Genomic DNA, 13,526 nt, shown 5'->3' on the forward strand with positions numbered 1-13,526 from the left:
GCCCTTCCTGACGCCAACCCTCAGTCGCCTCTTATGACACGCAGGGATACGGTTTACCTATTCTAAATCGGGGTACACACCGGGATCATTCATCCCAGCAAGCTGGTACTCAAATTTGCCGACCTCGGAAGGATGACAGGCTGAGTCAACCCCCCTGGCGTTAATTCAGCGATCGATCGGGATTACGAACCCAGGATCCTAGGATCCCAAGCCGGCACCCTAACCGCTAAGCCAACACCAGAAATGGAGGAAATACAGAAATATCTGTGGATGACAGGTGTCGAGTTCGTACCATTTCCTGTTCATACAATCGAGCGGTGGCAGTGGATATAACACACACTATTCTCCTTTTAGCAATAGATGCAAAAATCGAGTATAATTTCCCTTGAGGCCCTGGAACCAAACAAAAAATACATATTTAGAACAGCACCCTAGCTTGCACCTCGCCCGCACCCCCTCCTCCGAAACAAAATTAATAGTAATTATTATCATTTAAAACTCACCTTGCATATTGACAAGCCCCTGGTATGACTTTCCCCATTGTGGTTAAGAAGAACCCAAACGAGATACAGTGTCTTCCTCTGGAATGTCTGCCAGAATATTAATGACGGCATCATCTTTCCAATTGCAGACGTCAATTAAATAAATCACCAAGGCTGTCATATTCACACGAGGTAATCCCACAAGGTACAATGCCCACTCACTGACAGGGGAGATCGGGTAGAACAGACCGGTCCACAACCCATCCACTTGCCTTGCACGGGCCTACATTGTCAGGATTTTTTTACATTACGGGCTGAAAGATATCAACTTTTTGGGTGAGTTGATCAGAAAATGCTCCAAATCTTTCATTGTGCAGAGACACATCCCTTTCTCTCAGGTACTTTTTCAAATACTTTCGGCTTCTTTTAGAATCGATGTGAGCCATTTTAGGTAATAATCCTTATCTGGCACGCACGATATACGTTTCCTGCCCCATGACCTGATGACCATTGTTGCTAGGGGTCATTGCGCAGTGCGCATGCATGCCCAGCATTGTGGGGTGGATTACGTAATTTCGAAACAGACTCCAATTTAGTATGGAGTAATATCCACTTAAACACGACAAAACTGCATACCATCATCTTCATTGCAAAGGATTAATTATTCATCGATATGTACAGTTCAAAATCCTTTTCAACATAACATGGGTATATAAATGGAGAAGGCGTGACAAATGACTTCATCGTGGATGGAGATATAGTGGATAGGAGGGCGTAAGAAGATTTATGGACCACCATTTCCTTTGTGAAAAAATATTTCTGTTTAGTACATGTTTCAGTAGCTGTAACACTTGGCAAAAAGGTGACAATGTTGACTTATTTATATCAGCTGTATCAGCAGGACAAAAAGTTTCAGCATAATGAATACAGTTAAAGCGAGCCCGTGTTTACACAGACAGCAAACTTTTGATGTAGAAAAGCTCCCTGAGGGCTCTCTTCGCAGCATCTTGTCGTGAGCTGACAGGTAAGTGGCCCCAGTGCATGACCATAGCACCACAATTGTCAACAGCATGCCCTATTAATTAGCAAGTGCACAATCCCATTCAGTGGAAATGTAATTCCATTTCGCACATCTTCCTGGAAAATAAATATTATATATCAAAGATGATGCTATCAAGATCCTGCCCCCCTTTACTTTTGGGTTGGCCTGGTAATATTCCTATCTACGCTCCTCGTTTATGACGTACATGCAAACCAAGATCAAATACCACATAGCATGTGTTTATCCACTTTCCATTGACGATGTCCCTGTGATTTATGTTGAAGTACACTGATGTCCACGAAATTATTTGTCCTGCTTGTTACTCCCGCCAGGGAGTAATGCATTCGATCGTGTCCGTCCGTGTGTGTGTGTGTTTGTGAACAAGATAAATGGAAAAGTTCTGAACAGATTTGGATGAAAGTTGGTGGGATGATTGCCTTTGGGATAAGGAAGAATTGATTAGTTTTTGGTGAAGCTCAGGATATTATTCCAGATCCAGGAATTTTTTGAAGGATTTTTTACCATTGGAAGATAGGGCTCATTTGTTTTTAACATTATCTTCTATATATTCTATATTTAACATTGTGATATGAAAATAGTTTTCATATTTGTTGTAAATGTCGTTTAAACTCGTGGTTATGCGTTAGAGCGGTGTATTTTTTAGCAGCGTCGTCTTCAATGTTAATTTTTTATCTTCTTTCTAATAAAGAAATATTCTGTCATTTTAAAACCACCAAAGTGTGCATTAGGTTTTCCCCGTTTCATAAAATGTATCGTTTGATACGTATAATGCTTTAAAACTGGTTTTTTTATAGGGTTTTTTTTTACCTCAGTTCATTCAGAAGAGATATCAACATTTACCTCAGCGAATGTCAATCGCGGTGTCAGTGTTTGATGAACTTATAAAGACTTAGGTGACTTATACGTGTGACCAGCATGTGCACGGGATTCTTCCCAGAAGAATGAGTGGTCGCATTAGCTTGTACGACTTAAAATGAGCGAGTTTTGTTTTGACGTTTGGGCCAGTTTTACATGTTGTAACCCTACGGAATGAAACGAACGTTTTGCCTGGCTTACAATTTTATTTGAAGTCACACATGCCTCAAAATACACTCACTTATATAGAATTGAACGCTGAATCCGAAAATGTAAGTGAAATTGCCTTGTTGTTTTTTAACATTATCTTATATATATATATATATATATATATATATATATATATATATATATACTGTATATATATATATACATATATATATATTGTTGCGGATATGAGGACTGTATATTTTTTTGATTGTGTGAATTATTATTATTCTTTATTCTGCACCCCCTGCCTCCGGAGCTGTGTAAAGGTGAAAGGGGCATCCCATAATTAGTCCACAAGCATACACGTCAGCCAATAATAGAATACCCCTGTTCGATAGTTATATCTTATTCTGTGTTTTAGGGTAAGGCTGTGTCTCCCATTAATTGAAGTACTCCATTGCACCAGTGAAAGAGAATAGATCCCCTTTCATTCCCATCCCCAAAATCTCCATTTCCTTTCACATCCCCTTTCGTCATTGCCAAGCCTCGATTGCCAATTACATCCCCTCCAAAACCACCATTGAACATGTGCTCGGGTCGGGGAAGAGGGGCGTGCCGCCCGTCGTCATCAAGGGCGGAGCCAGAGGGTCGCGTGACCAACCAGGGCCGAGGTGAGCACACCGATGGGCGTGTCCTAAAGGCCGGCGGCTTGATCGCCGGAGGCGCTATAAAGGCGCGCGCGCAAGTGGCGTTGAGAGTCGGTGGCGAGGAGTGAGTGGACCAAGAGAGAGAAAGAGCGGTTGGACCAAGAAAGAGAAAGAGCGGTTGGACCAAGAAAGATAAAGAGTGGTTGGACCAAGAGAGAAAGAGTGGTTGGACAGGGAGACGTGCAAGAGTGTTGTTGAGTTGAGGGTTTGGACCAGACGAGTCAGACGAGTCCTGGCAAAGCAAGCGGCGGCCACAGCAGCAACAACACCCAACAGCCGCTTGGGGCCTGGACGGCGGTTTTGAGCAGGGCCGCGAAGGAACGGCGGCTGCTAAACACGCCGATCGCGCTGCAGGACCCCCTTGGACCTTCCTCTCCCTCCAGCCATCCACCTCCTGCCTTTCCACCCTTCTTGTGTACGTGAGTTTGTTCTGTGTGTCTTGTCCCTGGGTATTTAATTAAGTCTGTATAAGCTAGTATTTGCACTGTGTCACCTGCGTCTTATGTGTTGTAAATAAACGTGACTGCTTTCTTTTTGCTTGTGTGTATAATAAATCCAATTACTCTTCTGTCCGTCTTCTCGTCTTATTCCTTTTCCTCTTTGCATTTCGTCGTTTTAGTCTTTTCCAGATTGGGCAGCTGCGGTGCGATACGGCCAAAGTTCTGGGTGAGTCAGGGAACAACTGTTCGGTCGCAGAGCCTTCGCTCGGCAAACAACATCCTAAACCGCGATCAGTAACAATATATATATATATATATATATATATATATATATATATATATATATATATATATACATATATCTGTGCAGTGTCTGTCTTGTGTTGTCACTGAACTACTCCCCGTCCAAAGAGACAAAAAATGTGACACATTTACTTTACATGGATGATTTAAAACTCTTTGCACCAAAGGACGAAAAATTGGCAGAACAACTCAAATTAGTGAAACTACTCTGACGACATTAAAATGGAATTTATCCTGGATAAGTGTGCCATGTGCACATTCATACAAGGTAGACCAACAAAAACATAAAAATTGACACAAATACAACAATACAAGAGCTAGACAACAAAGCATCATACAAATACCTTGGAGTAGAAGAGGGCCACCAAATATGTCACAAACAAATGTGCAACACAATTACCAAAAAATACCTGTGTAGACCGAGGCTGATCCTGAAAGCATACCTATCTCCAAGGGACAAAATCAAAGCCATAAACCAATTTGCAATGCCAGTATTCCAGTACAGCTGCAGAATAATAAACTTTCACAATCAGAAATAAATAAACTAGATATAAAAACAAGGAAACTCCTCACAATCCACAAAATGTTTGACAAAATCATTGCATCCCAAGAATTTACTGGCTGAGATGAGAAGGAGTTAGCGGCCTGATGGAGCTCAACCAAGTGTACAGAATGACAATTGTAGGATTGGCCAAATATGTAAAAAGTGCAACAGACTACCAAATCCAATTTGTAAGCAAACACGAAGACAACAATCCAGGGAAGGTATCCCTAACCCACCTAGCAAAAAAATTCCAAAGACAGGTGTGAATGGAAGATGTCACTCAAGAAACCGAGCCAACAATATGTACAGTCCCAACAATTGCATAAAAAAGAAGAAAGAAAAATACAAGAAATATGTCGTGCATAGCATGATACTTGCGAAATCCCTAAAATAAGTTGTTAGCCTATGATGACCTCAAAAATAATTGGTGGTTGAATTCAGTGACATGGCATGCAAATCCTCTTAAAATTTCAAGTCAATCAGATGAAACTTGAAGATTTTAGAAATTTGGCCTATGTTGACCTTTTGGCCGATATTGAGCTCAAAAGTACTTGGCGGTTGAATTCAGTGACCAGATCTACAAATCTTCCTAAAATTTCAAGTCAATCAGATGTAAATTGAGGATTATAGAAATCTGGCCTATTTTGACCTTTTGGCCTAAGTTGACCCCAAACATAGTTGGGGGGTGATTTCAGTGACCAGATATGCAAATCCTCTTCAAATTCCAAGTTATTTGGATGAAAATTGAGGATTTTAGAAACTTGGCCTATATTGACCTCAAAAGTACTTGATGGTTGAATTAAGTGACCATATGTGCAAATCCTCTTAAAATTTCAAGTCCATCGGATGAAAATTGAGGATTTAAGAAATTTGACAATGTTGGTGACCTTTGGCCGATGTTTACCTATTGACCTTTTGACCCTAAAACAATAGGCTTCATGCTTATGATCAACTCTTCCATTTGGTGATGTTTCGTGATGATCGGTTGAAAATTGCGACCTGTAGGTGGCTGACATACAGACAGACAGACAGACAGAATAACCCACAAGACCAACCAATATACAGACTTGGCATTTAATATGGAATATTTTTTTTGTGGGGGTGAACTTACTTTTCAAGTTGACTTAGAACCAAAAGTTCATTGGAATTATGTTGAAATTATTCGAGATTTTGTTAATGTGGCCTTTAAAAGAAACAAAAACCACATTTGACATTTCGAAGCAAATAAATTGATCCTTGAAAGTGATGTAAACTGATATCGAACTCAATTCACGGACAGTACTGTGTTAAACTTCTGTATATTTTGCAGAAGTATCTCTTTATTTCGCATATTATCCCAATTTTTTTTTAACAAAAACAAAAGTTAAATTACAACTGGGCTTACGGACAGTAAAATTACAGTTCAGTACGTCATGTAACCCCCAAGAGCATTCAGGAGAGCACGTACACGTCGAGGCATGCTGTTCACGAGATTTGCCAAGGTTTGGACAGGAATCGCTTGCCATGCAGTTACAATAGTCTGCTGCAATTCATGCACAGAGGTAGGCTGCTGGTCCAAGTTGTCTATTTGACGCCTTAATTCTGCCCACAAGTTCTCTATCGGATTCATATCCGGGGACATGGCAGGCCACTCCATATGCTCTACACCACGGTCAGCAAGAAAGTGTTGGATCATGCGAGCACGATGAGGCCATGCATTGTCATCTTGGAAGACAACGTTTCCTCGAAAGGCTACACGAGCAAATGGAAGCAATGTTTCTTCCAGAATGGCCCTGTACTTGAACTGGTTCAAGTTTCCATTCAGAACAACCAGGTCAGTTTTGCCCCCTGCATGAAAAGCAGCCAAAACGGTCACCCCACCACCTCCAGCTTGGACTCTTGGCACTATACAATCTTCGTTGTAGGCTTCATGCACTTCTTGTCTGCACACTCGGACATGGCCATCTTGACGATAGGCCAGAAATCTAGACTTGTCACTGAAGATCATGTGATTCCAGTGTCCTGGCTGCCATTTGACGGTGCTCTCTGGCCCACTGCAATCGGCGCTGGCGGTGTTGTCTGATCAGGCGTGGCTTTCTCAGGGGACGCCCGGCATGATAGCCTGCTTGAACCAGTCATTGGTTGATTAGCCTTCTGGATACAGGCACATTTGCCAGTTGCTGCCACTCAGCCCCAAGCCTTTAGCTGACCTGGTATGGCCATTGCGGACTAACCGGTGCAGCTGGCGATCATCCCTCCTTGTGGTTCTGCGGGAACGTCCTGGCCTCGGTATTGGAGTAGGGGGCACCCCTCTGAGCATTTCGTTTCAGGATCTTTGACACCTGACCTTGAGTGATGCCATACTGCTGAGCAATAGCATGCCGTTGCATGCCGTAATTTCGTAAAGCCACCACTCCATGACAAACAGCATTGTCGAGTTGACGGACCATCTCCAGAGGAAGCGGCGATAACCTTTGGAGACGTGCAGCAGTTGTTTTCCACTAATACAGAACGCAACAACCCTTGTATACCCGACTGTGAAGCCCATCATCAAATGCACCTGTCTGTACATTTTGCCATGCCACCTGTGATATAATCCTGTTGTTGACTTCTTGCTGCGACAGACAATCAGTGACATGGTTCTTTTAACAAATAAATCACCAAAGTTTAAAAGAAACTCACTAGATTGATATACTGAGTTAAGAAAGTAAACCCATGTCAAGAAAAAAAAAATCCATATTAAATGCCAAGTCTGTATATATCGTTACCACAAAGTCCCTCTGCACGCAGTTAGAATTTAGTTAGAATTTATCTGTATGCTCCCCTCCAATCTCCACAGAAATTTGAATTTTACTCCTTGTTCTTCTGGACACATTCTTCCATGTTGAGGATTGGAGGTCATAAAAGCAGCCCCTGACAGCTGTTTTGAGGTCTTCAACTGTTGTTAGATGGAGATGAAAAATTTCGTCTTTCACAATGCCCCAAAGCGAGTTCTCACATGTTGTTAAGTCCGGACTTTGAGGAGGCCAAACTATCTCAGATCCACGTCCAATCCATCGTCCACTGAATTTGTCATCGAGATATTCTCTAACAGCGAGTTACATCTTGTTGCAGGATAGCTGTTGCCTCAAGACCTCTCTCACGCAGTTGTGGAATAAACCACGTCTGAAGCATGTTCAAATAAGCAGTGTGATTGACACCTGTGTCAAATAAAATATGGCCCTATCAAGTGATCTTCTGAAATTGCTGCCCACATCATGACATGAGAAGGAAGCTGTTCAATTTCCTCATAAAAATGAGGATTTTCTTTGCACCAAAAATAAACATTCCTGGATCAATTGCTGAGGTAAATAGCACACTCATCCGAAAAAAAATACGCTTCATCTTGATTTAATGGTGGGAAATCGCTGCACGCCTTGCAAGCGACCTCACAAGTGGCAAAGTCTCTATTGGAAAGTGCATTAACACATCCAGGCTTAAATGGCTTCAATCCTAGATCCTTTTTCATTATTTTTTGGATTATTGAGCATAGAATGCCTAACTCAGAATATCTTTTTCGAGATGATTTCAGTGGTGAGCTTGAGCAGGACGCTTCAATAATGTCCACATGGCGTTGACCTGATGCTGGACGTGGATGCCCAGAACGCTTGAAATCAAGGACACTCCCTGTTGAAAAAGCCTTCTTCTCCCATCCTCGCATTGTGTCACGCGTCGGAGCCGGCTTATCGAACCTCTGTGAAAATCTTGGCCTTATGTCTTTAAAACTTGCTCCTTCTTGCACGCGGTCGTGAACCCAAACACAAGTAATCAGTCTCTCTTCTATCGTGTGCTCACTGGTGTCTGTCATGCTCAAGCCGTACCTGGAAAATAAATAAAACAAATAGGTTTGGTAGGCATAAAGAATAGTTGGACAGATTGGGAGTAGACAAAGAAGGCTCTTTGGAATGACTAAGAAGAGATCAGTGCAACAGGGATGGAAAACAAATCATTATTAATGCCCAAGGCCAAGGGCACTACACCAATGGCTTTTAGAAAATGGTGGGACTGAGCCATTCGGCCAAGTGCAGGTTCTACAATGTAGAAATAGAAAGTATGAGCCACTTTATATCAGGATGTAAAAATTTTTATTTCAGAACAGCTGTACACCCAAAGACACAACAAAGTATGTCGAGTAATCCACTGGTACAACTGCAAAAGTCTCAATATCCCAGTTCCAGAAAACTCATGGAAACATGAACCAACAGCAATCACTGAAAACAAAGAAGTAATTCTCACGTATGACCTAATGATTCCATACAGCGTGAACATAGAAAACAAAGCAATGTGACCGGATATAGTATTGAGGTACAAAAAGAAAAGAAGGCATTGCTAAGTGAAGTGCCAGTACTCCACGATTTGGGCCTAAATAATGCAGAAATCAAGAAAATGACCAAATACCGAGCCTTCAAAAATGAAGTGTAAATATCCTGGAAGCTGAAGAGTGCCAGAATTGTAAAAGTGATTATTGGAGTAACGGGAATGATAAAAAAGAACCTTACACAAAACATTTTCTTGCAGATTCTTAAAAACCATCCTTGGGAATATTATGTCAAACAAACTGCAATTGGAAGCTGTCCGGGCTCAGTGAGGATTCTCAAAAGAGCTCTTGGAACAAAACTTTGAGAATAAGAAAACTTTACAAACTGGTCCATGAATCATGATCCCTTACTGAAATGGAGGTGGATACTTCGAGACCTGGGAGGATTCCATTCCACCTTCTGAAACTCATTGACACACAAACACACACACACACACACACACACATATATATACATATACATACATGTGGAAGAGCATGGTGTGGAAGAGTGGAAGAGCGGGCTGCGCAATGCCCGTTCGATTCGTGCGGAAGGCCTGTTTCGCGCCAGCGGGCGCAGCCTAGTGAACGAGGGCGTACTGAGGCCTAGCAGTGCAGGAGCGAGCAAATTTCCCGCCAACACCAGAGCCGCATCCAGACTGTGCACTCGGGGCCTGGACGAATCTTGAAGAGATGCGCTGGTCAAGTGAGCTAAGAGCTCACTTTCAGTGAGCTCACTTTCGTGAGCAATTAAAATTACACATTTTATTTTTAGATAATTATATTTCCCTTTGTCCGTGTTTGGGTCTGGTGTGGAGGGTCCCTCAAGTTAGGAATTTAGTTTATCGTGCGTTTCTTTGTACCAGCATTTATTTAAATAAACCTGTTATTTTTGTACATTTTAAAGCCGTTTTCGTTTGAGTTATTTTTTGCAGGTTTGAGGACTGCCGGTGGGATCCGTGAAGGTAAGCACTCCGGTTTCTCCCCTCCCTCTTGTTTCCCCATGCGTATTCTCCACCATTTTAAATGAAAACCTTGGAGTAACAGCTCGTTTGGTCATCCGTGCTACCCTAAGGTGTTCACCAAGGGTAGTCGCGTGACAATATTGTTATATATAGTGTTGTTATATTTGTCATTGTTATATATTACTAGCCGAAAGCACCCGGCGTGGCCTTTTTGAATGAATTTACTACTACAATTCAGCTTTTACTCGCCGCCGTAGAAGATTGACTACTATAATTCAGCTCAGCTTTTAATTGCGAAATGGGCCCAGCCTGGGCGAGGCGGCCTCGACTGGCCTCGCCACCTAGCCTATAAGCTTCCCGGGGCCCGTCCCGACATTTTTAGTTCTTTTTGAATGAATTTACTACTACTAGGGCATGCCCGTACTATATATATAGGACGTGCCCGTAAGTGCGTGATGTTACCGTACAATGAATGTATCGTCCCGACGCCGCAGCTCGGATGGCGCTGCAGTTAATCGGGCCCCCAAATTCCTCATCGACGATAACTAAACAATATATTATATGAATCGCACCGTACATACCTCCTTCTAGATCTTGTTCTTGTCTTGATATACTCACTCAGGCTCACTCTATCACGACTGAGTCCTCCCAGCTCCTCCAAATGGCGCCCGCTAGCCGCTACGTAAGTCCGGAAGTGACGTCCTCATTTGACTGTCCGGAAGGTCGCAAATCGCAGTTACGATGAATCGCAAATTAGTTTTAATTAGTTTTAAAACATAGTTTAACGGCAACATAGTTTGCCGACGGGAAATAAATGAATACGCTCTCAAATGTGCCATCCGAGGCAGAGTCTGTTCGCCACGTTCGGCACACGTGATAGCTCGCTGCTCTCCGATTGGTTGAATCGTTTTTTGGACATAGCTCGGTAACTACTTCTGCGATTAATTTAAAACCTTGAAAAGGCACATCCTCGGGTCCCCAGCAATATACCTGGCAAGTTTCAAGTATATCGGACCGGTAGTTGTCGAGAAACAGCGGTCACAGACAAACATACATACAAACATACAAACATACAAACATACAAACATACAAACATACAAACATACACACAGAGATTGCTGGAATTATAGATAGATAAATCAGCTTTTACTCGCGGCCGTAGAAGACTGACTACTATAACTCAGCTCAGCTTTTAATTGCGAAATGGGCCCAGCCCGGCCGAAGCAGCCTCGACCGGCCTCGCCACCTAGCCTATAACCCTCCCTGGGCCTGTCCCGACATTTTTTCTTTCAGAGGTTTCCTCCTATCTTTCACCGTTCAGATTAGCGCGTGCAGACAAACAAACAAACAAATGAAAAATCGGTCAGAGACCGAGGACTTGCCGGAATACACTTTTTTATCAGCCATTTTGGAGAAATATGGCGGCCGAACCACGTGACTGATGACGTCATCATTATTTGTTTTCTAAACTAATTAATTCCAAGATTATGCTCAAGAAATTTCATCTTGATCGGATGAAGTTTTGTACTTGTCGAATTATGACGTCATAATGGATGCACCTATGACATCATCATTAATATATTTTATTCCCCATGGAGAGGTCTTTACAATGAGCCATGTCTCATTTTTTTATATTCAGCACTTTCGGAGATATAGAGGTGCAAAGTTTTTCGGTTTTTCCAAGATGGCGGCCAAACCACATGACCGATGACATCATCATTATTTGTTTTGTAAACTAATTTATTCCTAGATTATGCTCCAGAAATTTCATCTTTATCGGATGAAGTTTTGTACTTGTCGAATTATGACGTCATAATGGAGGCAGCTATGACATCATCATTAACATATTTTATTCCCCATGGAGAGTTCTTCACAATGAGCCATGTCTCAATTTTTTCTATGCAGCACTTTCGGAGATACAGAGGTGCAAATTTTTCGGTTTTTCCACAATGGCGGCCGAACCACGTGACCAATGACGTCATCTTTTTTTTTTTCTCAACCAGTTTATGCCGACATGGCGCTCAAGAAATTGCATCTTGATTGGATTAAATTTTGTACTTGTCAAATTATCGAATTATGACGTCATAATGGAGGCCTTGGGCCTAGAGAGTTAAAAATTGGGCACAGTCTATTCCAGGGCAAGACAAATATGTGTGTAAAGTATGGCGATTCTATGTGGAACGATGTAGACGTAGTACTGCGCGCAAACAGACAAACAGACAAACAGATGAAAAATCGGTCAGACCGAGGACTTGCCGGAATTAAAAATATGGCGGCCGAACCATGTGACCAATGACGTCATCATTATTTGTTTTCTAAACTAATTTATTCTGAGATTATGCTCAGGAAATTTCATCTTGATCGGATGACGTTTTGTACTTGTCGAATTATGACGTCATAATGGAGGCACATATGACATCATCATTAACATATTTTATTCCGCATGGAGAGTGCTTTACAATGCGCCATGTCTCAATTTTTTCTATGCAGCATTTTCGGAGATATAGAGGTGCAAAGTTTTTTGGTTTTTCCAAAATGGCGGCCGAATCACGTGACCGATGACGTCATCATTATTTTTTTCCTCCACCAGTTTATGCTGACAGGGCGCTCAAGAAATTGCATCTTGATTGGATGAAGTTTTGTACTTGTCGAATTATCGAATTATGACGTCATAATGGAGGCCTTGGGCCTAGAGAGTTAAAATTGGGCACAGTCTATTCCAGGGCAAGACAAATATGTGTGTAAAGTTTGGCGATTCTATGTGCAACGATGTAGACGTAGTGCTGCGCACAAACAGACAAACAGACAGACAGACAAACAGACAAACCAACCAACCAACATACTTGCCGGAAAGTAACAAAAACTTTCTTTTATATATATATAGATTACTATAGGATTGCCTGCTAAATTATATGTGATGAATTCAATGTAATTATACATAGTACCTGCTGCTCTCTTTTTGTAAGCTCTAAATTCCTCCCACACAAGGTGAGGTTTGATATTCCACCTGTACGAGTATATGTATAGATATGTACGACCTGTTTTACAGTGGACCCACTTTCTATCTGTTGACATCTTGCCGTCTGTAGTTTGATCTGCTCTTCTTCTCATACAAAGGATGATGCATACTATAATGCCTCCATTCCTAATTTACGAGGTAACATTGGAGTAAAACGAGGTATTCTTGACGCACATGTTTCAGGTAATTCAGCAGCTTGTACACCTTGACAATGAAATATATACACACTTGCACATCGAGCTGTGGTTTCCTGCACGGTTGAGCTCCATGGCGCGTGTCTGCCTCACGTGTTCTCACCTGCATTCCCACTTAGTGTCAACCTTGGACTGGTGGTGCGGGTGGGGTAGAGTAGAGGGATGCACGAGTGTGCGGACCGGTGCAAGGTGTTGAAGCGAGACGCGCTTTGCGAGGAGGATACCGGGGGGTGATAACGAAGGGGGAGGGAGGGGGTGCTCTCGCACGGACACGAACTGCGCTGGTGCCTCTCGGGGGCTGCCAGCACCGATGTTCTCTTGCCTCGTGCGCGGTGTTGATGTTCCGTCCGTGAAGGAACACCCACAGGTGGTTCGGCCGCACCATGACCCTCATGCGCCGCGCGGTCCTGCGAGAGCGACGATCTTCGCTGAGACCTCGCACGTGCTTATGGAGACCGCATAAGCGACGGCACGCATGAGGACGCTGAG

Source organism: Myxine glutinosa, chromosome 2, assembly GCF_964187855.1.
Source record: "Myxine glutinosa chromosome 2, kmMyxGlut1.1, whole genome shotgun sequence".
Lineage (NCBI taxonomy): Eukaryota > Metazoa > Chordata > Myxini > Myxiniformes > Myxinidae > Myxine > Myxine glutinosa.